At 40.6% G+C, this 26087-nt stretch overlaps 1 protein-coding gene across 2 annotated transcripts in view; it reads left to right on the top strand.

Annotated features, from left to right (window-relative positions):
• RALYL (RALY RNA binding protein like) overlaps window positions 1–26087 on the top strand; it is an 885605-nt gene that overhangs the window by 430777 nt on the left and 428741 nt on the right. The gene's annotated exons all lie outside the window — the stretch shown is intronic.

Here is a 26087-nt window from a genome sequence, read left to right as displayed (position 1 = left end):
TCAGACCTTAAGATTATCTTTAGATTGTTTTAAATTTCCGGAAGAGTGAAGGAAACATCTCTGCATAATTATAAAACTTAGCCAACAATATAAACCATACCATCATGACATACTATATGCCAACCTAAAATATATTGTATCATTAAATCCTTGCAACAAGGATGGAAGTTATTATTGAAAAGTTGAGAAAATAGAAGCTTAAAAAATAGTGAAGTTATTAGCCACATTTAATTCACCTGGGGAAGTTTAGAGCGTGCACATAACCCATGATCCCAAAATTTTGGGTAGCCACACATCTGAGGATATTCTTAACTGCAAAAGAATTGGATGATATCAGGACAGATTGTATGGAAGAATATATACAGAAAGCTTATGCAAACAAATACAGCATATTTCCACAATTTCTTACCTTTCTTAAACACCTTCAGGGATTTGCTCTTTACTGTACACCTTTAGGATTAAAGGATGAAATGAGATGGTTCCATGGCCTCACTGAGGCAGTGGTCGTGAACTGGGCAGACGCCAGGAGCTGGTGAGGGACAGGGAGGCCTGGAGTGCTGCAGTCCATGGGGTCACAAAGAATCAGACGCAGCTGGTGATTGAACAGCAACAAGGATTAAATGGATTGAATTTAACAAGGATTTAATACTCTGATTATTTTTTTCTTATTCTCTGAAAAAATTATTAATATTCACATGTATTTTATTTCAAGTTTCTTTTTCCATCAACTAATATTATTTTGTAATCACCTGAGATAGAAGCAAGAGAAACTTGATGGCGGGTATGTTAAAGAGCTGAGATTGTGAGCTGAGAAAAAAATAAAGTATCACACGGGGGTAACAGAGCCACTAAAACACACCTTCCACCTTCTAATAGTAGGATCATGAAGAAACTGCTAAACAGATGGTTTTTCACTTCCACTACAAGTTTTTTGTTTTTGTTTATGTTTTGTGAATGGAATTTCCTAAAGCGACTCTGTAGTATATCATGTTACTAGCATCTAGGGAAATGCGACCCTTGTTTCTGCCTCCCTGATTGTTTAAGGAGGAATATATCTGGGGTCCTTCTTTGACTTGAGACAGTTAAGTCAACCTTCACCCAGAATATGTGCTTAAGTCTTTGTGGTGGTTATGGGTATTTTTGATAACGGCATTGAACTGTGTTACGCAGTTTAGAATCTCGCCTTCCCCTCAAGCATCAGGCATTGATGTCTGTGCCATGATGTCACTCATTCTTTTCCTGCATGCATTAACCTTCATTCTCTGTGTTTGTGCCCAGTCTGCCTGTCTAATTTGGAATTAAAGCTCTCTGGGAAGTCTAATTTGGTGCTGTGCACATTCTAAAGTCATTGCATGAGCTAAGTAAATGTTTATCAATGAGTGTAATTGTCAGCATTAATAGTGGATGTTATTGATTCCTAGTAGTGATAATAATATGTATTGATTGTTACTGGAAGTAGATAGACCTGTTTTCTTAATGATCAAAATACAGTTGTGTGTGTGTGTGTATATATATATGTATATAGATGTATGCTTAACAATGATTGTTTTCCATATCCACAGAAAATGTTTCTTGGAGGACTGTTAAACACTTCATTTAAGTATACTTTAAAATGACAATTGAAGTAGGCAGCATATATCTAAATATAGCAGGCGTTTGAGTTGATTCAGTAAACACATTTTATTTACACATTAACTTATTTGTCAAATGTACAAAATACTCTGCTACATGTTGAAGACAAAGGAGGTGATGGTCTCTCTTCAATTTGCCCGTCATGCAAGGTACCTTGGAGTAAGCAGACACTTGCAGTTCTGGGTGCTAAATGCGGAGACGGGTCAGGGTGGAAAGTTAATCTAAGTGTCCCTTAGGAAACTTGCCTTCTATACGTCTTTCTGTATCCCGAGAGGGGCCCTTGTTAAGCATTATCATGGACTAGCCAAAGTTAAGCTTCAGAAGAACCATAGGAGGTATTGCATTTCCATTTCCATGTGAGAAAACTGCAATTTAGTGATAGTTGTGATTAACTTGTCCAAAGTCTCAGCGTAGAGATTTGGATTCAGGCTGGCCGCACATGAGGCCAAGACTCTGTCTACTTAATGACCCCTTTATAAAGCTCTCAGATCCAAGCACTTAGAAAATTAGGAAGCTATCCTTCATTCGATCTACTTATGGATGTATAATGAACCTATGGTTTGAATTATTAATAGATATTATCCATAGAAGAATGATAAATAGTATTTAAATGCTCAGTATCAAGCTAATACTATAAAGTTAAACTAGAAAATAATACTAGCATTGTTCTAAAAAAAACACAAAGAAGATTTCTATATGTCCTTAGGGCTAAAGGTAAATTTAATATTATTCTTACTATTCAAAAATATGTCTCTTGACCTGATAATACTCTGTACTTACGGCAGATGCACATTTTCTTACACTTTGACTCAGTAATGCTAGTGTGTGTGTGTGTGTGTGTGTGTGCGCACGCACATGTGCAAAGGTGTGCACACTCAGTTGTGTCTGACTCTTTGCAACTCCACAGACTGTAGCCCTCCAGGCTCCTCTTTCCATGGAATTTTCCAGGCAAGAATACTGGAGTGGGTTGCCATTTCCTACTCCAGGGAGTCTTCCTGATGCAAGGATCGAACCCGCGTCTCTTGCATCTCCTGCACTGGGAGGCAGATTCTTTAGCACGTGCCACCAGAGAAGCCCCGTGTCAGAGTACCATACGATATATTTTTGTGATACCCGTGACATGTCACAAAAATTATATGACTCATTTGATTCACTTTGGTTAAAAAGCAACATATGTGTCCAAGCCTGAAAAATGAATGTTTACAATTCAGTTCAGTTCAGTTCAGTCGCTCAGTCATGTCCGACTCTTTGCGACCCCATGAATCGCAGCACCCAGGCCTCCCTGTCCATCACCAACTCCCGGAGTTCACTCAAAATCACATTCATCGAGCCGGTGATGCCATCCAGCCATCTCATCCTCGGTCGTCCACTTCTCCTCCTGCCCCCAATCCCTCCCAGCATCAGAGTCTTTTCCAATGAGTCAGCTCTTCGCATATGTATCATTACGTACAATAGTCAGTGACCTCAGCACCAGCTTCAAGTAGCAGTACTAACTCTTGAGGAGCAAAAACTGCAGACATAGCCCTGGCAAATTCAAGTTCGTTTTCTTGGTGCTGCCATTCATCTATTTGTAGAACAAAAGTTTATGAAATAAACATATATTAAAAGTGGTCATTTCATTCCCTCCTTATGATGGCAACATTGAGATACAGCCTTTTTGACTAAATATTATAGTGTCAAACTCTATTTTCTATTAATTTCTAGACCTACAGGGGGCTACAAATTTCTTGAGATGGAATTGCAAGAGACTAAGTCCCAGAGAATCACCCACTTCTTTAGGCATTGATAATTGGCGTTAATCTACAATCCATTCCCACTTCAGAACTATTAGTTTTAAATGTTATTTTTGAAATATCTGTTCCATAAATGGTGTTCCTAAGATACTCATTCCACAAGACAGAAGAGCAGTTTATGCAGAAAAGTTATGTTGCTTAAAAAAAATTAAGTACATTTTCTCTATAACACTTTTTAGAGCTTTTCATCTCCCAGAAAAGAGTTACAGAATGCAGCACTTCCAAACTTATTTAAGTAAGAAATATTTTATCATTAGGAACTAAAGTTAAGTGTTTTCCAGGCAAAATACTGCAATAGGAATAATATACTGTTTTTATCAGCTGAAATTTTAAATTAAGCATATGTATATATACTTGAATGGAGCATACATATGTAAATTAGGAACCAGTTCAATGGAAATTTCTAGATATCTCAGATTATTGTTGAAACTCCAAAACTGAGGACAACTGATGCTAGTCCACAATCTGCTTAGAACGGGAAGGCGCATTCATTACAACTGAGTAAAGGCAGGGGTGCTCGGCAGTTTTAGGTCTTATTCAACCCATGGAAGAGAAGGCCACAAATTCAACAGGATGGTGGCCCAAAGCCTTGGGAGTAGAGTCGTCAGCCTCACAATCGACTGAAATGTCATCCCATGTGCCTACTTCCCTTCTGCACCCGTGTCATTCCTACGCACACACGCGCACACGCACACACGTACACGCACATGCACACACGTACACGCACATGCACACGCGCACACACACACACAGGCGTGGTGAACGCGACTGCCTCTCTAAGCCAAAGGAACTACTTCACAGCGTCGCGGCTCACTGCTGGGTAGAACTCACATGTGCCTTTAGCAAAATGACTCTTCGAAGAACTTGCTTTTAGGTCAATAAATTAAGGAATGTCCGTGAACATGGAGACGAGTACCAGAGTGTCATGCCTCCGATTTTTCAAGCTGTGGGGAGTTATGGTTTACACGAAGCAATGAGGAAGGAGGTCTCTGCTTCTGCATGTCCAGGGTGTGTAGAATGAGTTTAATGCGGACCAAACCACGGCGGCCCCTGAGAAGGCAGAAAGAAGCTTTGGTGGGAAAGTGTGAGAGCCGCCGACTCACCAAGGCCTGGTGCAGAAGTCTGCGCTGGCAGTGAGGTGGAGGGCAGCGTCCCTGAGGATGCCTCTAGGGAATCACAAGTCTGCCTCCCAAAAAGCTCTTATTTGCAGACGTGCCGCAGTGGAGGGCCTGGTATGGCCAGCCTGTTAGCCAGATGAGGCCTGCCGGGGAGCTGAGACGTCCGCGTGTCTGCCTGAAATTCCCCTTCACGTGCACTGACCTTGGAAAATGCAGGAGGTGCAGGTGCCAGGACTGCGGATGACTAAGCCGCGCTCGTTCCCCGCTGGGATCTCCAGAACCACGCTTCGGACCCAAATGAAGAGGGGAGAAGAACGTTTAACCGGCTATAAGGGGGAATTTCGGATGTATTTAGGACCAGGGCGCTTAATAAATAAGAGTTTTTGTTTTTTGTTTTTGTCCTTTCCCCCATCGCCTGATAACAGGATTTTTTCTAATTAATGATAGTACCTGTAAAGCCATCACATGAGATATATTCTAGAGCTCCAAGGATGCCCCAAAGAGCACATTGAGCACATAGACTTGAGTTTTTCTCTTTATATTTAAAGACTTTATTTTCTTTATTTTTAAAGCTTCTTTTCTGAATCGTTTCCTATTAGACTCTGCTTACCTAATATGCCAGTTTCAGACATTATGCTTAATTTCCTTGAAATTGATTTTATGTTGAATTATCAAGTTTTAATCGTTAAAAATAATATAAATTTACTAACTTCAGATGAGGTTACCGATGTAACCATCTAGGAAGTAGCATATATTTCATATACAGATATGTAGTTTATAGGATAATAGCTAATGAGATAATGAGTGTAATCCATTGTGAAAATACATATTTTAGAACATCAGACTTTGTATCAGGAAAGTGCTTTAAAACAGCTAATATTGTGTTCTGTTACCCTAATTCATAGCTCAAAGCCCAGTTATTGTATTAATCATATTCTGCTGATCGTATCTAACACTGTCAGAACAAGGGGGCTCGTGGCATCTTAGATTAACCATCTGTGTCACACTTTAGGAGAACAATAAGAATGCCGAAAGGGGAAAAGGAGCATAGGAGTGTGAAATAAATTCAGACATTTGGTTTTGTAAAATTATTTTTAAAGTCATATATAATGTCTCTGTGTCATGTAGCTGGTGGCAAAGACATCAGTCATCATATTATCTGTACATTGGACATGATGAATTGATTGTGTTCCAATGAGAGGACCTAATTACTTAGAGAAATGAAGAGGACATATGAGAGCTCTTTAGCTCCAGTAGCCATATATTATCACTAATAACACTGAACCCTGTGTGGTTTAATTCCTCTGTCCTGTCTGTTTTGGAGCACATAATCTTCCTAATTCATTTCTTTAGAGACAAGTCAGATAATTAATTTATCCTCCTCTGTAAAATAGCAAGGGAAAATATCACAGGAAGTTCAAGCAATAATGACCAGAAGTTTTGCACTTGCGATTTTAATTCCCAGCCCTTGTTAAACTTCCGTGGGTAACTAACATAAAGTTTATGCGTAATCATTGGTTCAGAATATAGTTGTTAAACTCATTTAGTAAGTTCCGCAGCATATCTGACCATCAAATTCTGTTGTCACCTTGCTATAGACATAAAACAAAATCAAGACTCAGAATTATTTCAACTGTCTGGAATTTAAAGTCAAAATCTGTGAGATGAAATTTCACAGGAGCGATGGAAACACATGTGTGTGGGTGTTAGTGATCACTTGTGCGAATGTAGTATATGGAGGCATATGTGGACAAACGAGCTGCTGAATGAGAACCCAGGTAGGAGTGAGAGCATCGAGCAAGAAGTACACTCTTGTGGAAGGGGTAGAGCTGTAGGCAGGTGAAACTGTGGGATTTACTCTTTAGGCAGTTTTAAATTCAAGAAATAACACGTTAGCAGCCAGAATATCAGCTATGGAAATGACTGCAGTGCGAGATGGGGAGCGCTTTGTCTCTAGCGTCATTGGACGTTTCCAAGCAATGACTGTACAACTATGTCAGGAAGTCTGTTTATATAAAAGGCATTTCTGCAATCAAATCTGGAAGACATGATCATGTCACTTGCAAAGTCTCTTTGGTTTTAAGATTTCTGGATTGTATTTGTTCACTTGTGTAACTCATCAGCTCTCTCACTGGCGTTTTATATTCTGTCTTACTAAAGCGTGGCTACTTATGTAAGTGTCTAGTTTCATGCTAGATTTTTTATATATATAGTGCTAAGTCGCTTCAGTTGTGTTTGACTCTGTAAGCCTATGGATGAACCCACCAGGCTCCTCTGTCCATAGGATTCTCCAGGCCAGAATGGTGGACTGGGTTCCCATGCCCTCCTCCAGGGGATCTTCCCAGCCCAGGGACCGCACCCGCCTCTCTTACGTCTCCTGCTTTGCCTGTCTGGTTCTTTACCACCAGCGCCGCCTGGGAAGCCCTGCAGAAGACTAGTAACTGCACTTTATGTATAATCTTCTGTTCTGAAGGAGCTTGAGAAGCCTTGAACATAAAAGTGAAGTCGCTCAGTTGTGTCCGACTCTTTGTGACCCCATGGACAGCAGCCTACCAGGCTCCACCATCCATGGGATTTTCCAGGCAAGAATACTGGAGTGGGCTGCCATTTCCTTTTTCAGGAGATCTTCCCAACCCAGGGATCAAACCCGGGTCTCCTGCATTGCAGACAGACGCTTTACTGTCTCAGCCACTAGGGAAGCCCTTGAGCATAAAAGCACACCATAAATATTTGGGTATATTATAAAGTTAATGTGTCATAGTGCTTTCCTGAGCAACATATAAGAGAAATACTCAGTGTAGTATTAAAATACCACTTTCATGAGACAGAGCTCTCAAGAACTATGGGCTTGAGAGAATATGCACCCAATGTACGTGCTGAGAGGTTGGCTCTATCTCAGTTTTATAGATGCTGACTGAACAACCCAAGATTCTTGGGTCAGAGAATGTTAACAGAGGACCTGAGACTCCTGGGTTAGAGACAGGAATTTATTACAGTGCACTGAAAGACATGATCATCAGCATATGTGCCTCAGTAATGCATATGGGAGAAGATGCAAATGGGAATGCATATGGGAGAAGATGGCAATGTATGGACCCAGGGGGCTGCACTGTGAAAAATAAATTTGAGCTTTAGAACACCAAATGTTTTATAATGGATAGTAATCATATTTTCCCCCTGCTCCAGGGGGAGAAAATATCTTTATCTTCCTAGGCTGTTTGTTATTTGACTACATTTGGATGAAAAGCTAGTTCAAAGAAAGTTTAGTTGGTGCTTCTCACAAGACATCTACAAATGCGAGAGACTCGTGAAGAATTGCCTCAAACTCATAAAATGTTTCTGCATTGTGAATAGAGAAGTGTCTGATCCAGACTTGGATGCAACGCTTTGCAGTAATGACCGGGAGGGAGTAAGAAACCATGGAGAGTGAATTTCATAAATGCATTGTGCTAGAAGTGACATCAAGACTGGGAAAATTGCCTTTAGATAAATAATTAACACACATCTGACTCAGACCTAATAAGGTGGATGAGCCTAGAGCTTGTTATACAGAGTGAAGTAAGTCAGAAAGAGAAATGCAAATGGCATATATTAGTGCATATATATGGCATCTAGAAAGATGATGCTGAGGGACCTATCTGCAGCTCAGCAGTGGAGACTCAGGGAGAACAGATGTGTGGGCACAGCGGGTGAAGGAGAGGGTGGGACGGACAGAGAGAGTAGGCTGGAGACATACACATCCCCATCTGTAAAACTGGATAGTGGAAATTTTCTGTATGATGCAGGGAGCTCAAATCCGGTGATCTTTCGTAACCTAGCGGGGTGGGATGAGGTGGAAGAGAGGTTCAAGAAAGAGGGGACACACGTATACCGATGGCTGATTCATGTCGCTATATGCCAGAAACCAACACAACATTGTTAAGCAATTATCTTCCAATTAAATAAATTTAAACTTGAAAACAATAATTTGTGCAGTGTACAGAGAGCAGTGGCTAGCTATGGACCCATGATGGTTGTAGCTATTTTTATTGCTAGAACACCTCTGATTTTATCTTCACAATAGCTTGTTTCTTCTTTGTGGTTCAGATGTTACTTTTGAACCTTTGTTAGTCTGTACTTTAGCTCTTATTTCACTGATCACATGTGTGAGCAGCTAGCATGTCATTTTGGGGGAGATGGTGGCCATAACCAGGGGGGGACACTTAAAAATTGACCTATAAAAGCACAATCTCCAAAAAGCCACATCCTCTATAAACATTTCTCTAACTTGGTTGGTTTTCATACTTCAGAGACCAGCAATTCCATTTAAAGAGATAGGAAGATGACAGTAGATATTATCATGAAAATATACAGGAACAAGATCCTTTTTTTACTTTAAAAGTTTGAGAGATAACAAGTTCCCTTTCCAAAATAACTGTGTTCACTCTATTCAGGAATAAACGAGGCCTTCATTCTCTTTGCTTTCTTTTTTTTTTTCCTTCTGTAGATAGGTAAGGTTTGTAAATTATACAGATATGTCTATTTAGGATGCCTGGAATGTACGTTTTACATTTCTTTAAATTCTGTGCAACTTTTTGCTATAAATAATTACTAATTTTAATTTCATGGATTCTCATCATGAACGTCAGCTGCTATTTATGAAGGACTTAATTGAATGGGGGCCTTTGAATAGTATTGAACAATGATAATTAATGCATATGAAATCAAGTAGATGATTATAATGAGATACATACTTTCTCATAATAGTGCCTGGAACAGAGGAAGTACTCCACAGCTTATAGTTGAACTGAGTTTTCGAGGACAAAGAATAAAAGTCGCAATTTTCATAAAATGTTTCAATAATTATAAAATGAACTGAATATCATTTTCTTTATTAAATTTGTCATTTCTGCTTTCATCACTGTCTGATTTATATACAAGGATAAGGATGCCATCCACTAATAGATTAGCATAGTCGCATTTAATAGGTGCATTTTTAGCCAGCAGGCTCTTTGAAAGTCCCCGAGACTTGCTTCCTGGGTAGATAGAATGCACTTAGACTCTAAAACTGCATTAAGAGCATTGACTTTAGACATGTACTTTTACATGTTATGTTCTTACAGTAAACTTTAAAATGTTCCTGTTTGGATCTTGTTCTTTTACTTTAGCAGACGAATAATGAGATGCCTATCTTACTTGTTTTCAAAGAGAAGACAGTGTCTCTAAAGGTTAGACTGAGACGCTTATCCTTTCTGTTTGACAAAGTGATTCTGAGCACAGGCGGAAAAGAGAGCTGGGTGGGCTCTCCACTCTACCCTCAACTCTGCCGCCTTCACTGTCTCCTTAATCACCAACTGAACCCTCAGGTGCCTCCTGTTTAATAGTGACTGTTCCCACCAGACTAGGGTCTTGCATATCAAAAGAGATGATATATATGCAGAGGACTGAGCACAATCCTTTGCACATATTCAGCTGTGTTATTTCAGCTTGTCTGGGTCTCACTTTCTTTGTCTCTAAAAATAAGATCAGACTATATGATCCCTAAGGCATTTCCAGCTCTAACTGTATCGGGTTTTTTTTTTTTTTACCTAAGGTTCCTCATTTACTATTGCGTATGGTTCTTCTTGCTTTTATTATCTTTTTAGCACAATTTTTGTTCATTTGTTTTTATCCACTGCCACTGAGTATGTAGGACCTAGAGACTAGAATACAAATGTGTGATCATATATTCCAGACCATCATGACAGACATCTAACAGTCAGACATGACATGTGAGTATTTTTCATCCATAGTCTTGCTCCTTTTCTAGCCCTGGTTCCCCTTTGATAACCAAATCGTTGATAAGGACAAGAGAGAGAGACAGGGAGCAAGGGAAAGAGGAACCAAGGCACAAATCGGGGGTAGATTGAGCATGCTGTGGATTCCACAACCTGAATACTCCCCAGATTAGGATTAAAAAGGAGGGACAGGGCATGACAGAGACCATAAGTGTCCAACAGAATTCAAGTTCCAGGACGTAAGGCCGGTTTTCACTCTTACATGCAGAAATGAGCCTTATGTTTGGAAAGGCCAATTGACACAGTGTTGTTAGACAGCTCAGTTTTTTCCAAAAGTCTAGATATTATCTGATACTACATTAGATATTTAAAAGTAGTTTAATTTTTTTTAAAGTTTAAAAATTTATTCAGCATGAAAAATAGCAGTAAAGCAGGGTCTCTCATATCTTTTATGGGACTAAGCAGAGTGAAAGCGTGTTAGTCTCTGAGTCATATCCAACTCTTTGCAACCCTATGGACTGTAGGCCACCAGGCTTCTCTGTCCATGGAATTTTCCAGGCAAAAATACTGGCTTGGGTTGCCATTTCCTTCTCCCGGGTATCTTCCCAATCCAAGGATCAAACCTGGGTCTCTCGCGTTGCAGGCAGATTCTTTACTGTCTGACTTAACAGTTGCCTATTTGCAGAAAAAATGACCCACTTTCTTTGAAGTTGTAACTGTAGATGTTTTAATTTTTAAGAGGGGACAGTCACACACATGAAGCTTCCCAGGTGGCACTAGTGGTTAAGGACCCAGCTGCCATTGCAGGTTACATACAAGGCATGCAGGTTACATACAAGACACACAGGTTACATACAAGACACGCAGGTTACATACAAGACACACAGGTTACATACAAGACACACAGGTTACATGCAAGGCATGCAGGTTACATACAAGACACACATGTTACATGTAAGACATGCAGGTTACATGTAAGACACGCAGGTTACATACAAGACATGCAGGTTACATACAAGACACGCAGGTTACATACAAGACACGCATGTTACATACAAGACACACAGGTTCCATGCAAGGCACGCATGTTACATGTAAGACACGCAGGTTACATGTAAGACACACATGTTACATACAAGACACGCATGTTACATGTAAGACACGCATGTTCCATGTAAGACACGCATGTTACATGCAAGGCACACAGGTTACATGCAAGGCATGCAGGTTACATGCAAGACGCAGCTTCAGTTCCTGGGTCAGGAAGATCCCCTGGAGGAGGGCACGGCAACTCACTCCAGTATTCTTGTCCGGAGAACCCCACGGACATGAACCGTGGAGGGGAAGCCCAGAGGAGCCCGGCAGGCTACAGTCCATGGGATTGCAAAGATTCAGACACGACTGAGCGTCTAAACAGCAACAGCAAATCACAAACATACATGTAAATAACTGGCTAGAGGCCTCGTGGCCGCTGTACGACGCAGAAGTCCAAACGGGCTTTCTTTGGTCTACCAGTGTAGTTGCAGATTTAGGACTTGCTGGTATACCGTTCAGATCCTTGTTGGTACATCTGATATAGCCTTCTTTTTCTCTGGACTGAAAGCAGCTAAAGGACTATGTGTTAGTCACTGATACAACACCAAGACGCAGAAAATGCCGCCGTCTCTGCCCCTGAAGAAATGCATGTTGAAACAGCATGAAGTTGAACACTTAACTTTTCTCTTTTGATCTAAAAATTTCACAGATGTGGACAACTATATGGTTACTGAAGGGGAGGAGAAGGAAGAGGAGTAAGTTAGGAGTTTGTGATTAAAATGTATACACTCTTTTATATGAATAGATCACCAACAAGGACATACTGTGTAGTTCAGAGTACTATATTAATATCTTGCAATAACCTATAATGGAAGATAATGTAAAGAAAAGAATATATGTTTTATATGTGTGCATGTATAAATGAATCACTTTATTATACACCTGAAATGCACCATTGTAAATCAACTATATTTCAGTTTCTAAAAGGTAAAAAAAATTAAATCAACCTAATATCTCTTAAATGAACAACTTAATGTCTCTTAAAATACTTCTATAAATCTTATGCATTTTTGCTCATAGAAATGCTGGTTTGGCTTTTTCAGAGGGTCTTCCGTGGTCTTCCAAGGTGAAATGTAGAGAGTTCATTTGAATAGCATCAGGGCTTGTCTCCTCCAGACAGAATTCCTTGAGAGAATCTTCTGTCTCAGCAGTTCAGTGTTATAACAGAAATAAGCTAGCCCACCGCTCTACTAATACGATGTGGGCAAGGCACTTCCTCCCTCATGAGCCTTGCAGAATGGTCCTGCCTCCTTGAGGTTCTCCTGAAATCCCCTAGACATGGTTAGTTGGAGTGTTCTCTCTAAGCTAGCAGTGCTTTGTAAACACTCATTATAACAGTCATCACCTTGTATTGTAGTGTGTTATCTTTGTCTCCTCTGTTAAACTATGGATTGCCTCCCGCTGCAAACAATCAGCGTCTCCTAGTTAAGTCATCACGAGGGTGCCCTCCTTGAGTCCCATACGCTGAGCGTATCAAGTCCAGAATGTGCCAAGGACAGTACACAAGATCTCTTGCAGTCACTTATATCCAGCCCAAATGAGAAGGAACTGAACAGAATACGTTAAAATTATGACCTACAAAGCATTACTTGCAATGAACCAGCTCCTCTGTTAACATTCCCTGTATTATTCTCAAGAGAAAGAAATATTTTTGCTCATCTCAGAATCAGTTGATTGGTATAGATGAGGTTGTAGAATTAGATGAGGTTGTGGAATATATCTACTTCTAAAAATATGTGTCCTTTACCATGATACATAAATTAAAAAATTCTCTGTGCATTTTAAATAATTTCTATGCCTAGCACAGAAATAGTGTACAGGGAACAAACATTCATTGGTTTGTTACTTTATTACTTTCAGAATGTTGACTTAAGTTGCAATATTGCAAGAAAAAGACTTTTTCCTGTGAGATATTTAGTACCACAGTTAAAAAAAAAAAAAAAGCGCTGTGATCCTATAAATCTCAGGGTTCCTGAGGTGAACGGGGTTCCTGGAAAGAAAGCTGAGGTCATAGTGGATTTACTTGGTGTGTTAGATGAGTCCCCTTTGGGCACTGTGTTAGTTTCCAAGGGTGACTGTAACAAAATACCAAATCGGGTGGCTTCACGCAAAAGAAATTCACTCTCGGTTCTGGAAGTTAGAAGTCTGCAATTAAGGTATTGGGAGTTGGTTCCTTCTGCGCTTCTGGGGCTGACCAGAACTCCTTGGCCTTCCTGGGTGTGCAGGCACATCCGTCTCTCTGTCCCCGGCATTCTCCTTATCTGTCTCTGCCGCTTCTTACAGTTTCTTTAGTCGTATTGGATTGGGGCTCACCCTAATGAGCTCATTTTAAACTGATTATATCTGCAAAAATCCTCTTTCCGTATCTGGTCACATTCACAGGTACTAGGGGCTAGGACTCCAACTTACCTATTCATATCAGATACATATGTGTTTATTATATCAAACACAGCTGCTCATTCAAAAATATATGCTTACTATTCGGCATCTGACAAGCACAGTTGAGTCAGGGTTTGTAATTCCAGCACTAGAAAAACGAGGACAGATACCACTTGCAATTTGCAGCTTTACATGTACTAACAAACACTGTTGGGTGTTTTGGGGTCTTATCTGTGTGCACTAGTATGCTGCTGCTGCTGCTTCTAAGTCGCTCAGTCGTGTCCGACTCTGTGAGACCCCATGGACTGCAGCCCACCAGGCTCCCCCGTCCCTGGGATTCTCCAGGCAAGAGCACTGGAGTGGGGTGCCATTGCCTTCTCCGTGCACCAGTATATCAGTTCTATACTAGGAAAACAATTGGACACAGTATATATGATAGACACACAAAATAACTGGTAAATAAATAGATAGGTTTGAATAGGAAGGTCATCAAGCTTGTAATCTAGACACCTGATTAGGCAGTATAAGAGGTTATGACAGTATGAATATTAAAACCTAGGCTAGTCTCTTCGCCTCCTTCTATGAATTCTAAAGTTTAATTTGTGAAAAAAAATTGCAAGATGCTTATAATACATATTGACACACTGGTTTTTCTTAGGTAAAATTTTGAAATTGCCTAAAAACAAAAAAGTCTCTATGTGAACCAAGGCCTGCCCCAGATAAACCTGTGGGACTTTTCTATGTGACACTCATTCTAAACACCCAAGCAAAGAATGGTTTCTGCTCATTAGATTCAGGGATTTTTCCTTTTAATAAAGATCTTTCTTATAATCCCTTAGCTTCACAGCACACACTTAAGACAGGGGAGACTGAAATTGAAGACATCTTCATGTGAATTCATCTGTCAGCATTTTCTGAATTCATATAGAAGAGTCAAACTTGCATTATATAGTAACAAGGGCGACTCACGCAATAGAAAATGTGGAAATGGGCAGATAGGTACCTGTGACACACAGCTAGAGTACAAGGGAACAGCAAAAGATATGCACTATAATTCATGGACCTTGAAAAACTATTAGTAAACTGGTAGAATCTATCTTTTTGATAACAGCTTGCTAAGCTGTTTCACATATATACAATCCATTAATTTAAAAATTAATGGAATTTTAGGATATTCACAAGGTTGTATGATTGCCAGAGTCCATTTTAGAACATTGCATCACCCAGAAAAAGAGACCTCATGCCCTTTAACACCAGCCCTTCCATGTCCCTCTCCACCCGAGCCTGAGCCAATGACTAACCTACTTTTTGTCTTTATGTATCTGCCTATTCTGGACACTTCTTAAAACTGGCATCATACAGAACGGGGTCTTTTGTGACTGGCTTCTTTCCTTTAGCCCAGTATTTTCAAGATTCATTCCTGAAGTGCCATGTGGATATACCTCATTTTATGTATTCATTTGTCAGTTGATGTAAATTTGGATTTTTCTCCTCTTTGCATATTATGAATAATGTTGCTGTGAATATTTGTGTGCACAGTGGCTTTCTTTTTTCTTGGGTATACACTTAGGAGTGGAATCGCTGAGTCATATGGTAACTTTATGTTTAACCTTTGGAGGAACTGCAATACTGTTTTCCAAAGTGTTAGCATTTTACATTCCCACCAGCATTGTAAGCTTTTGACTGTCCCTCTCCCAGGCCAACACTCTTTTCTGCCTGTGATTATAGCCATCCTTGTGGATGTGAAGTGGAATCTCGCTATTGTTTTAATTTGAATTTTCCTCTTGGCTATCTAATGATGTTGAGCATCTTTTAATGCAATTAGTAGCTATTTGTATATCTTCTTTGGAGAAATATTCATTTTAACAAATATATGATTTATAAGAATTATCCCTTATTCTGCAGTTTTTTTGGTGTTTTTTTTTTCTTTCACTTCCTAGACTATCGTTTTCAAACACAAAGTTTTGTTGTTTTTTTTTTTTTAATTTTGATGAAGTCCAATTTATGTATATTTTCTTTGGTTTCTTATGCTTAAAGTGTCATATCTAAACGATCAAGAAGATTGATATTAATCCAAGATAATGAAAATTTACATCTATGTTTTCTTCTAATAGTTTTACAATTTTAGCTCTTGCATTTATCTTTTGCTCCACTTGAGTTGATTTTTGTATATGGTTTGGAGTAGAGGTTCAAATTCTTTTTTTTTTTCTGTTTCTGTAGTTCTTAGTTCTTAGTTTCAGTTCATTCGCTCAGTCGTGTCCCACTCTTTGCGACCCCATGAATCACAGCACACCCAGCCTCCCTGTCCATCACCAACTCCCAGAGTTCACCCAAACCCATGTCCATCGAGTTGGTGATGCCATCCAGCCATCTCATCCTCTGTCGTCCCCTTTTCCTCCTGCCCCCAATCCCTCCCAGCATCAGAGTCTTTTCCAATGAGTCAACTCTTTGCATGAGGTGGCCAAAGTATTGGAGTTTCAGCTTTAGTATCATTCCTTCCAGTGAACACTCAGGACTGATCTCCTTTAGAATGGACTGGTTGGATCTCTTTGCATTCCAAGGGACTTTCAAGAGTCTTTTCCAACACCACAGTTCAAAAGCATCAATTCTTTGGCACTCAGCCTTCTTCACAGTCCAACTCTCACATCCATACATGACCACAGGAAAAACCATAGCCCTAACTAGATGGACCTTTGTTGGCAAAGTAATGTCTCTGCTTTTCAATATGTTATCTAGGTTGGTCATAACTTTCCTTCCAAGGAGTAAGCGTCTTTTAATTTCATGGCTGCAATCACCATCTGCAGTGATTTTGAAGCCCCCCCAAAATAAAGTCTGACACTGTTTCCACTGTTTCCCCATCTTTTTGCCATGAAGAGATGGGACCAGATGTCATGATCTTCGTTTTCTGACTGTTGAGCTTTAAGACAACTTTTTCACTCTCCTCTTTCACTTTCATCATGAGGCTTTTGAGTTCCTCTTCACTTTCTGCCATAAGGGTGGTGTCATCTGCATATTGATTCCAGCTTGTGCTTCTTCCAGCCCAGCGTTTCTCATGATGTACTCTGCATAGAAGTTAAATAAGCAGGGTGACAATATACAGCCTTGATGTACTCCTTTTCCTATTTGGAACCAGTCTGTTGTTCCATGTCCAGTTCTAACTGTTGCTTCCTGACCTGCATATAGGATTCTCAAGAGGCAGGTCAGGTGGTCTGGTATTCCCATCTCTTTCAGAATTTTCCACAGTTTCTTGTGATCCACACAGTCAAAGGCTTTGGCATAGTCAATGAAGCAGAAAGAGATGTTTTTCTGGAACTCTCTTGCTTTTTCCATGATCCAGCAGATGCTGGCACTTTGATCTCTGGTTCCTCTGCCTTTTCTAAAACCAGCTTGAGCATCTTACCTACAACCTGATTTAAACTCTCCCCTGGATATCTGATCTTTACTACCTCCTGATTGTGCAACTCGTAACTTCTAATTACTCATAGTTTCTGCAACTCAAGCTTTCATATTGTTTACTCTTTCTTAGAGACTCTTGGCTTCCAATCTATCAACTGATAAACTTTCTACATGTATCTCTAATCTCTAGTTGAGAATCTTGAAAAAGAAAATCTAGCTAATACTAAACACCAAGATCTCAACTTGGGAAGAACTTTTGAAAAATCTCCCTAGCAGCTTATCAGCTGATTTTTAATCCAGTAAATGCACATATTTTTTTTTTTTTGCATCTGCCCTTGTTTATGCAATCATATGAAACAGCATGTGGACACAGTATATTAAATAATATGTAGCTATGTGCCTTTTAACTTAGCCCTGAAATTAAAGGACACTTGCTCCTTGAAAGAAAATCTATGAACCTAGACAGCATATTGAAAAACAGAAGCAGAGACATTATTTTACCAAAAAAGCTTTGACTTTACAGATCAAAGCTATGGTTTTTCCAGTAGTCATGTATGGATGTGAGAGTTGGACCATAAAGAAGGCTGAGCACTGAAGAATTGATGCTTTTGAACTGCAGTGTTAGAAAAGACTCTTGAGAGTCCCATGGACTGCAAGGAGATCCAACCAGTCCATCCTAAAGGAGATCAGTCCTGAATATTCATTGGAAGAACTAATGCTGAAGCTGAAACACCAATACTTTGGCCACCTGATTCGAAGAGCTGACTCATTTAAAAAGACCCTGATGCTGGGATAGATTGAAAGCAGGAGGAGAAGGGGACAGCAGAGGATGAGATGGTTGGATGGCATCACCGACTCAATGGACATGAGTTTGAGAAAGCTCCGGGAATTGGTGATGGACAGGGAGGCCTGGCGTGCTGCAGTCCATGAAGTCGCAAAGAGTTGGACACAACTGAGTGACTGAACAACAACAATGTGCCTTTTAAGAGAACAGAAGTGATAGAAATGTTACAAGGAAAGCTTCAGGTACACAAGTACTTTGGGATTTATGTACCAGTATAAATCTCTGTACATATAGACCATTTGTAATTTCATAGATTGTTTTTTTTTTTTTTTTTTTTGTCTTCATGCTGATTCACTTAAATCAGAGGTGAGAATAGCTTAGGGATTATTTGCCTTAGGCCTAGGGGAATACTGCATATATTTCTTTTGTTTGAGGTACAACTTTTCCTTTGCAGGGTGGACACCCGCCTTCCTAGCTGCCTCAGTTTAGCTCTAGTCTGTCTTCTTTTTCCTAGATAGCCATGCAAACACCAGTCTTTCTTAGGTCCTTCCCAGCTTCTGGCTTAAATTCACCTCCCACGTGACTGTACCTCACGACTCACTATTCTGTCTCATCATGGTAGCATTGTGCCCATTTTAATGCCTCTTATAGCTCTTTCTACATCAATTCCCACCACATTTTCTTACAGATCTCAACATTTTCCACTTAGATTCCTATGCATCCCTATCTCTGTTGCAATCCTCATTCAGTTTATATATGTGGCTTCTAATTTCCCACCTCACTTTCAATATAATCTATCATTCAGCCCCAATACCTAAAAACAATTAATATCTCTGAACTATTTATGCTTATTTAATAATTTAACCTTTTGTCAGAAATGAGAAGAATCATGGTACAGTCTGCAAAAATTAGACAAAATAGGACATCTTAGGCGATATAGCCCTGTTGTGGTTCATTTGTTAGTCTCTCAGTCCTGTCCTACTCTTTGTGACCTCACAGACTGTAGCCCACCAGGCTCCTCTGTCCATATAATTCTCCAGGCAAGAATACTGGAGTGGGGAGCCATTCCCTTCTCAAGGGGAACTTCCCAAGCCAGGAAGTGAATCCAGGTCTCCTTCATTGCAGGCAAATTCTTCACTATTAGCCTCCAGGGAAGCCCAAAAGAGAGAAGTGTCCGTGGGTGGGCATTTAATGGAATACTAAAAAATCTTCTAAATGATTAAATTACTCATCGTAAGACAAAAAAGTCTTCCTTTTTTGGTCCACAGTGAAAACTTTTAAAAGGTTTAGTTTATTATCAATACTACATTATATATCTATATGTAATAATGAATATAATTAGTTATAAATATGGAGAAGGCAATGGCACTCCACTCCAGTACTCTTGCCTGGAGAATCCCATGGATGGAGGAACCTGGTGGGTTGCAGTCCATGGGGTCGCTAAGAGTCGGGCACAACTGAGCAACTTCACTTTCACTTTTCACTTTCATGCATTGGAGAAGGAAATGGCAACCCACTCCAGTGTTCTTACCTGGAGAATCCCAGAGACAGTGGGCCCCCGTCTAAGGGGTCACACAGAGTCAGACACGACTGAAGCGATTTAGCAGCAGCAGCAGTTATAAATAATTTCAATTTTCAGAATACATTGTTATAAATAGCACTGGGGAGAAAATAATTGATGCATTCTACTTTTAAAACAGGGGCAAACTACAATCAGCCCATCTTTTTAAATAGAGAATATGTTTTATTACCATAGTACAAATCATTATTCCTCTTGTCTCCACAATCTTTACTTCAGTTAAAACCAAATGTGCTTTTGGCTACCAGAGGAGAGGAGACATTTTCAGATTGACAGTCCTGAGGTTCTTCTAACTTAAATGATTCCAACCTATTGATCCTGCATCCACATCTTCAAATAAAACTGATTCATTTCGCTAAATGGAATATTTAAACCAGAGAAGTCTATCAAGTTGGGGTTTCAGCTTGAATGAGCCACCTCCATTTAGAAAATTGATCGTCCAGTCACACTTTTATTAACCTTGAATTTTTAGAGCATGGTTGCTTTTAAAGAGAGAGAGAGTGGGCAAGCAAGAACTCTTCTCCAGTAATATTTTACATCATTGACAAGTCTGAGTCAGTGCTAGAAGAGGGACATTAGGGCTAACTAACTTTGTTATAATAACCTCCCCACATGCAAGCTACGTGAATAGTGCACATTTTTGAATATGCAAGCTGGATGACCTGTGGGGCAGTGGAAGGAAGGATCACGACAGAGCTGTGCGGACACAGTGCACGCTGGTAATTCTAAAAAAGAAAAAAACTCCAGTAAAAGTAATCATTCCTCAGTGATAACTTCCATGCATCAAATTATGAGAATAAGCCAATAAATTACTGAGCCATATTTATGAACAGTTTAAAGTGTCCTTGAACAAGCAGCTATACAACTTGCCTCTTGACTCATTAGGAGGAATTGTTGGGATGCGATATGCCTGGGTCTACAGAGTTTGGTGCCCAGAATGAAATGGACACAAGGTGACTATCTCAATCTAAGCAGCTCACAGAGCACTCGAATACTTCCTGGAAAACCGATTTATAAGGAGACCCTTTGGTGGAGTAGCGAGCACGCAGGTTTGGAGTCCAGCAGAACTAGGTTTGACCCTGGCAGCTGTGCTTGAAGTTACGCATCTCTGGATAAGTTTCTTAATTTCCATAGCCCTTTAGTTTGGGTAACATATGCTTCCATAAATTTGCATGTTAAACAAAGTATCTGTAGTCGTGACTTCTAAAATGCAGCCACTCTATAGATAATGGCAATAAAATATGAAACATAACCACCAAGGGCCATAGAAAAATCCCATCTTCTGGCAAAAGCATTTTTCCCTCTGTAGAAAATCATAGGGAGTGAAATTGAAGTCAGAAAAGTTTTTTTTTGTTTTTTTTGTTTTTTTTTTTTAGAGTGTAAGAAATCAGAGCAAGAAGGGTGAAGGGTTTGTGCCATAAGCCTGATGTTTAAGACGTGCATGTCCAAAAAAAGACCAAACAAAACATTTCATGAAAACTGATCAGACGTGAACTTCAGTGAGGTTAATCTTTCCAGGGAACAGAGTTCAGTTCGGTTCAGTTCAGTTGCTCAGTCATGTATGACTCTTTTCCACCCCATGAACTGCAGCACGCCAGGACTCCCTGTCCATCACCAACTCCCGGAGTTTACCCAAACTCATGTCCATTGAGTCGGTGATGCCATCCAACCATCTCATCCTTTGTTGTCCCCTTCTCCTCCTGCCCCCAATCCCTCCCAGAATTAGAGTCTTTTCCAATGAATCAGCTCTTCACATGAGGTGGCCAAAGTATTGGCATTTCAGCTTCAGCATCAGTCCTTCCAATGAACACCCAGGGCTGATCTCCTTTAGAATGGACTGGTTGGATCTCCTTGCAGTCCAAGGGACTCTCAATAGTCTTCTCCAACACCCACTCCAAAAGCATCAATTCTTCGGCGCTCAGCTTTCTTCACAGTCCAACTCTCACATCCATACAGGACCACTGGAAAAACCATAGCCTTGACTAGACGGATCTTTGTTGGCAAAGTAATGTCTCTGCTTTTGAATATACTATCTAAGTTGGTCATAACTTTTCTTCCAAGGAGTAAGTGTCTTTTAATTTCATGGCTGCAGTTACCATCTGCAGTGATTTTGGAGCCCAGAAAAATAAAGTCAGCCAGTGTTTCCACTATTTCCCCATCTATTTGCCATGAAGTGGAGGGACCGGATACCATGATCTTAGTTTTCTGAAGGCTGAGCTTTAAGCCAACTTTTTCACTCTCTTCTTCACTTTCATCAAGAGGCTCTTTAGTTCTTCTTCACTTTCTGCCATAAGGGTGGTGTCATCTGCATATCTGAGTTTATTGATATTTCTCCTGGCAATCTTGATTCCAGCTTGTGCTTCATTCAGCCCAGTGTTTCTCATGATGTACTCTGCATATAAATTAAATAATCAGGGTGACCATAGACAGCCTTGACGTACTCCTTTTCCTATTTGGAACCAGTCTGTTGTTCCATGTCCAGTTCTAACTGCTGGTTCTTGACCTGCATATGGGTTTTTCAAGAGGCAGGTAAGGTGGTCTGCTATTCCCACCTCTTTAAGAATGTTCCACAGTTTTACAAAGTTTTACAGAAACTCAAACACCTGCTTCACAAACCTCTTCCTCTCTCCATCCAGTTACCACACTTCAAGTGACATACATGTTCCTTAGATGGGACAAGAGAAGTTGTTCAGCTAAGCATTTCTTAGACATCTTATTAGTTTACTATCAAATGGACCAAAAGATAAAACAGCTCTAAAACTGTGACATCTAAGGCACCATCTTGTTTACTTGGCCCCAGTGTAAAGACAAGAAAACTCAGGGTATTATGGTTCATCAAATACACTGACTCTTTCAAACAGGTCTAGAAAACCTTTCCCTTCTCCAGGGGATCTTCCCAACCTGGGGAATCGAACCCAGGTCTCCCACATTGCAGGCAGATTCTTTACCAGCTGAGCCACAAGGGCAGCCCACTGTTCTGTTACATTGTCCGCTTGTTGTCCTTATTGCTGTTGGCAGTCTTGAGTTGCTTTGTATTCATATAACTTACTATATTTTATTTGCTCCACATTTTAGCTCTTTCAGTAGGGTTCCCCCCCCCACCCTCAGTGACTACAAGGATTCTAAAGCCATCTGTCTCTCCTTTCTGGCAAAGTCCCATTTTGAATGCTCCTCTGACACTTGGTTCTAAATTCCCAAGAGGGTTTGGGAAGGTGCCATCAGTTTTCCAGGGTTAGAAGAAACAGCCTTACGCAGCAGAGAACACCTATTTCCTCATCCTTTTTGTTAAGCTACGCCTGTTGGCAATTTATCTACTGTCACGCCTACATTTCCTCAGGGGGTTGGGTCCAGGACCCCCAGGGATTCCAGAAGCCGTGGATGTCAAGTCTGTCCTGCGAAATGGTGCGGTGTTTGCATATGACCCATGCGCACACCGCAGTATGCTTTGCATCGTGTCTAGGTTACTCACGTGTGTGCTAAGTCGCTTCAGTCGTGTCTGACTCTCTGCGTCCCTATGGACGGTAGCCCACCAGGCTCCTCTGTCCATGGGATTCTCCAGGCAAGAATACTGGAGTGGGTTGCTGTGCCCTCCTCCAAGGGATCTTCCCGACCCAGGGATCGAACCTGTGTCCCCTGCGACTCCTGCATTCCAGGCGGATTCTTCACCCCTGAGCCACCAAGGAACCTCTTCCTATAATACGCAATGCGATCAATGCTATGAAATAGTTGTCATGGTACAGCAAATTCAAGTTTTGCTTTGGGGAACTTTCTTGCATTCTTTTTCTCAAATATTTTCTATCCAGGTTAGTACTCTGAAGATGCACACCCCGCAGATCCCGAGGGCTGACCACAACCTAAACATCCGTGGCCTTACCCGCTTTATTGTTATTTTTCCTGCTGCGAACAGTCTGGTGGGAGCAAGGGTTACAATGAAGGCCACCCAATTACAGAAACAAAAGTGGGTTTACTTCTCCTGTCTCTAGTTTTCTTTCCAGCCTGCTTTCTGATTCCTAGGGGCAAATTTTTCCCGGTGCCAACTCCCTTGAAAAATTCTTAATTACCCAGGTGAAGGTATACAGAAGAAAGGACTTCCTGGATTTACAAGCCTTTTATTTTTTCTTTCATTGATTTTCCTTGATATGCTCTTGCCCTAGCTTCCGTCTTCCAGCTTTTCAGCAATGACCAGTGTGCTCGGCTGGGCTCTCGGGGGGAGTTAGGAAGATCCGGTAGCTAATCCAGTATAGACACACATCAATGAGCTTGGCACCTCCCAGGCCTCTTGCAATGTTCAAAGTTACCTTTGTTGTCCAGCAACAAAAATCCCAACTGGGAGTTTAAAAAAATAGATGATTACCATTCATGTATTTTTCTTTATTTCCAACTAATACCCTGTGTTCAGATAAGAACATTTTGTAAGATTTTTAGTTTTTGATGTTCAGATGATAGTGACACTTATTTTTTTTTATAAATTTGTTTTCCAATTATCAAACTATTTCTTCACAGGTTTCATTTTGTTTCATAAGACACATATCTTTTCTAACACTGACCTTCTGTATGGGTCAAGGACTTGCTTAAAGTTTATACTAAGGCAGACTCACAGATTCTACTAAAAATCCAGTGACTTGTATCTAGCAACTAGAGGAATTTGTATTGATCAATGGAGCAGAAAAGAAGAAATTGGCAGATTCTCCCTGTTCCTTAAAGAAGTGGCATGCAAGCTAAAGGTAATATAAAGTAAATAACAGAAAACAAATTAACAAACAAACAAAAATCCAAGAGGCTACAGATTCGATAAACTATATATAAGCTTCAATAGGAAAATGAACCATTTTAAAAGCTGCTGCTGCTGCTGCGGCTGCTGCTAAGTCGCTTCAGTTGTGTCCAACTCTGTGCGACCCCATAGACAGCAGCCTACCAGGCTCCCCTGTCCCTGGGATTCTCCAGGCAAGAGTACTGGAGTGGGTTGTCATTTCCTTCTCCAATGCATGAAAGTGAAAAGTGAAAGTGAAGTTGCTCATTCATGCCCAACTCTTAGTGACCCCATGGACTGCAGCCTACCAGGCTCCTCTGTCTGTGGGATTTTCCAGGCAAGAGTACTGGAGTGGAGTGCCAATGCCTTCTCCGATTTTAAAAGCTAGCTTCTCTGAAATATGAAAATTTGAAATAATGCAAGGTGTTCAGAGCAGTGAAGTGTGTTCATAAACGTAAAAGCAGAGAGGACAGGCAAGTCTTTCTAAAGTAATGAAATATGGTCAGTTAGTCCATCCAGTGAGCTTGATCACTGTGGCTTTTAAGTTTCTCAGAACTCTCTAAGTCTATCCCTGTTTGCTCTAGCCCAGACCCGCCCTCCCTGACTCCTCTATCATGTCTGATGCCACCACCTGCTCCTTTACTCCAGAAACCCATTTGCATTTTATGATTCCTTCCTTTAGGTTAATTTCTTAATTGCCCAATTCTGCTGATTTATTGCCCACATATTCCAGACTTTTTCCCCTTCCTTTCAATTTCTGTGATCAATATCCCTGTTCAGTCTCACATAATTATTTACTGACTGCCTGAAACAAACAGTCTTTCTCTCTTTTTTTTTTTTACTTTATTTTACTTTACAATACTGTATCGGTTTTGCCATACATCAACATGAATCTGCCACGGGTGTACACGTGTTCCCAATCCTGAACCCCCCTCCCACCTCCCTCCCCATGCCATCTCTCTGGGTCATCCCAATGCACCAGCCAGTACATGGAAGCAACCTAGATGTCCATCAGCAGATGAATGGATAAGAAAGCTGTGGTACATATACACAATGGAGCATTACTCAGCCGTTAAAAAGAATACATTTGAATCCATTCTAATGAGGTGGATGAAACTGGAGCCGATTATACAGAGTGAAGTAAGCCAGAAAGCAAAACACCAATACAGTATACTAACACATATATATGGAATTTAGAAAGATGGTAACAATAACCCTGTATGCGAGACAGCAAAAGAGACACAGATGTATAGAACAGTCTCTTAATAACACATCTCTGGGGCTTCCACTGTGGCTCAGACGGTAGAGAATCCGCCTGCAATGCAGGAGACTCAGGTTTGATCCCTGGGCAGGGAAGATCCCCTGGAGAAGGAAATGGTAACCCCCTCCAGTATTCTGGCCTGGAGAATTTCAAGAACAAAGGAGTCTGGCGGGCTACAGTCCATGGTTTCGCAACGAGTCTCAGCTGAGCAGCTTGCACTCATTCACGTCACTCACTGAGGTCTCCGTGACTCCAGCCGTGTCTTTTTCAAGCCCCAGGCTCCGCAGATTTGGCCATAGGGATCACAGTAATACATCTAAACGAGGATGAGCAAACTACAGCTTGTACGTCAAATCTGACCTGCTGTCTACTTTTGTACAACCCGCAAACAAAAAAATGATTTTCACATGTTTAAATGGCTTTGAAAAAATCAAACAGTAATATTCGGAGACACATGAAAATCATATCAAGTTCAGATTTCAGGATCCATGACTAAAGCTTGATTGGAACAGGGCCACACGTCTTTGTTTAAGTTATTGCCTGT

Source organism: Ovis canadensis, chromosome 9 (assembly GCF_042477335.2).
Source record: "Ovis canadensis isolate MfBH-ARS-UI-01 breed Bighorn chromosome 9, ARS-UI_OviCan_v2, whole genome shotgun sequence".
NCBI classification, from domain to species: Eukaryota; Metazoa; Chordata; class Mammalia; order Artiodactyla; family Bovidae; genus Ovis; species Ovis canadensis.
This window is presented reverse-complemented; position numbering and strand designations above follow the sequence as displayed.